Below are 3,644 nucleotides of genomic sequence, written 5' to 3'. Positions count from 1 at the left end.
TAATAACTCATCTGTAAACCTAAAAATGTACAGCCAATTTTGAAAGAGATGTACCCTAGCTCAGAAAACTGTTATTGAATAGGTTAATGCTGTTGTAATGAAATGCTTCTTAAAGTTCATTTAAAAATTTCTTTGATAAAGGCAGGCCTGGTGACGCACGCCTTTAATCTCAGCACTTGGAAGGCAGAGGCAGGCGGATCCAAGATCGAGACCAGCCTGGTATATATAGTGAGTTCCAGGCCAGGTGTTTCTACAGAGAGCCTCTGTCTCAAAAAAAAAAAAAACCTCCTGGATAGGACTCCTGTATTAAACCTTACCCCCCCAGGGTTCAGGGACATTGCAAAAGAAGAGAAAAAATAAATAAATAAATAAATAAATAAATAAATAAATAAATAAATAAATAAATAAATAAATAAATAAATAAATAAATAAATAAATAAATAAATAAATAAATAAATAAATAAATAAATAAATAAATAAATAAATAAATAAATAAACATTACTCATCAGTGTTCTGAAACAGAGAAACTCTTGTTTTTTTTTCCAGCAATTTGATAATTTCATGTTTTACATTTAAGTTTGCAATCCATTTTGAGTTGGATTTTTGTTTTTGCTTTTGTGATGATAGTTTGTTGTTTGTTTTTGGTTTAGGTTCCCGCCCCTCCGCCTTTGGCCTTTTGAGACAGGGTATTCCTGAAACCTTCACTGGCCTGGAACTCTCTATGTAGACCAGGTTAGCCTTGATCTCAAATAGAGATCCACTTTTCTCTTTCTCCCAATCCTGAAATTAAAGTTGTGCGCCAGCCGTAGCTCACCATAGAGTTGATTTTTGGAGCTGGTGAGAGACAGGAGTCAAAGCTTCTCCTTCTGCATGTGGCTATCCAAATTTCCCAGAAACATTTATTTAGAAGGCTGTCCTTTTACCAGGGAATGTTCTTTGAATCAAAAATCAGCTGGCTGTACATGCAAGATGTTACTTCTAGATTTTTTGTTCTGTTCCTTTGGTCTGTATGCTTGTCCTACCATTGCCACACTGATTACTGAGCTGTGGTACTATGTTTTGAAGTCAGGACGCATAATACTGTGTCCTTCTCTGTTCTTTTTGACTGTTTTTGTTCTTTTGTGGTTTCATATAAATTTTATAATTCTTTTTTCATAATTTTTTTAAACTGTAACTGTGAAGCCAGGCGTGGTAATGCACAACTCTAATCCAAGCACTCAGGAGGCAGAGGCAGGTGAATCTCTTGTGAGATCAAGGCCATCCTAGTCTACATAGCAAATACCAGGCCAACTGGGGCTACAGGGAGACCTTGTCTCAATAAAACAAGTCACTGTTGGGGGCTAGAGAGATGGCTCAGTAGTTAACAACACTTATTGCTCTTCTATAAGACCTCCTGGTTTGGTTCCCAGCACCCACATGGCAGATCACAACCATCCCTAACTCCAGTTCCAAGAGATTCGACACCCGCTTCTGCCCTCTGCAAACACCAGGCACATACATGGTGGATTTACATACAAGCAGGCAAATTGGTGTGTGCCAGGCATATTGGTGCACTCCTTTAATTCCACCACTCTGGAGGCAGAGGCAGACAGATTTCTATGAGTTTAAGGCCAGCCTGGTTTACATAGTGAGTTCCAGGCCAGCCAGTGCTATACATAGGTGAGACCCCATTGCAACAACAACAACAACAAAAATGGAAAACCACAGTGTCATTGTATTTTAATGAGGATTGTATTGAACCTGTAAATCAGTTTAGGTAATACAGATAACAATATTACTTCTTCCAATCCATGCATACAGCAAGTGTTCCCACTTTTTGTGTTCTCTTAAATTTTTCATCAATGCTTTATAATTCTCATTGTAGACATCTTCACCTCTTTAGCTCAATTTACTCCTAAGTATTTCTGGTAGCTATTGTACATGAGATTGATTTCTGTTTCAACTAATTTACTCTTTACAAATAGCAACACTACAGATTTGTATGAGTTAATTTTGTAAATTACAACTTTTGTAGAGTCAAATATTAGTTCTCATTATGGTTTGCATCTTAAATGTCCCTCCAGTGTTAAAGGTTTGGTCTCCAGACTTTGGTGCTTTGGGGAAGTGTTAGAACCCTTAGGAGGTAGCCTAGAGAAAGAAAGTCAGGTCACCACAGGTGGCCTCTGAAGGGGATATTAAGACTGGACCGTAGTCCTAATATGTCTTGCTCTTTGTTTCCTGTCACCATGAGTGAGCATCGTTGCTCCACGAGCCTCCTACCATGTTGTTCTGCCACACACAGCAGTCCAAAGAGAGACCAGTGAAGCCAGAACTCAAAATAAATCTTGCCTCCTTTTAAGTTGACTTGCTCGGATGTTCTGTCCCAGTGACTGAAATCTGACTAAAAGAATACAGAGTGTTTTTGGCATTTCCTATGTATAAGTTCATGTCATTTGCAAACAATGTTAGCTTCTTTTCTTTATAACCTGGATGCCCTTGGTTTCTTTCTTTCACCTTATTGTTCTGGCCAGGACTCAAAAACTGTGTTGAATGAAAATGGCGAAAGCGGGCGTCCTTGTGTTCTTCTAGGTCTCGGCAAGCTTCAGTGGTTTATTGTTCTATGTAATGTTAACAGTTCAATTATTATAAATGTTTTATTGTGTTGAGGTATGTTCCTCCTTTATCTAATTTGTTCAGCACTTTTAGCATGAAGTTATGTTAAATTTTACCAAATACCTTTCCTGTATCTATTGAGAGAACCATATCACTTTTGTCCTTCATTCTTCTGATATGGGCAGCACATGAATTCATGTCCCTATATTGAACATCTTCATATTTTGAGATAAACCCCCTTAACCATGGTAAGTAATCTTCTGATGTGCTGGATTTGGCTGCTGTGAATTTCTTATCTATATCCATCATGGATATTAGACTATAGTTTTCTATTTTTATTGTGTCCTTACCTGGTTTTCATATCAGGGTAATATTGTCCTTGTGGAATGTATTTGAATGAATTCCTTCCTGTTCTGTTTTATATACTGATGAAAATTTGAATGAATTAAATTTTAAATACCTGGTACTATTAAGCAGTGAAAGCACTTGGCCCTGAATTTTTAATGGGAGGCTTTTTGCTATTGATTAAATACTACTACTTGGGGTTGGTGATATACCTCAGTTTGTACAGGGCTTGTCTAGTATGCATGAGGTCCTGGGTTCTATTCCTGGCATCCCACAAACTGGACATGGTGGTACACACCTATAATCCCAGAATTTGTGAGGTGGAGGCAAGATGATCATGAGTTCAAAGTCATCCTTAGGTATGCAGCAAGTTCTAGTTCAAAGCCAGTTTGGAATACAATGGCACCTTGTATCATGGGGGGAAACCCACTACTACTTGGTATTGGCCTGTTAACATGCTTTATTCCATTATGATTCAGTGCTGTTAAAATGTATATGTTCAAGAATTCAGCTATTTCTTCTATGTTGTTAAATTTATTTATATAGGAGCTGGAGAGATGGCTCAGCAGTTAAGAGCACTGACTGCTCTTGCAGAGGACCCGGGTTTGATTCCCACCACCCACATGGCACCTACAAACCATCCTTAACTCCAGTTCCAGGGGACTCCGAAGCCCTCTTCTGACCTCCACAGCATTGCACAACATGG

This window comes from Nannospalax galili, unplaced genomic scaffold, assembly GCF_000622305.1.
Source record: "Nannospalax galili isolate Female #2095 unplaced genomic scaffold, S.galili_v1.0 scaffold153, whole genome shotgun sequence".
Lineage (NCBI taxonomy): Eukaryota > Metazoa > Chordata > Mammalia > Rodentia > Spalacidae > Nannospalax > Nannospalax galili.
The sequence above is the reverse complement of the archived record's forward strand: the minus strand, read 5'-3'. Positions refer to the sequence as shown.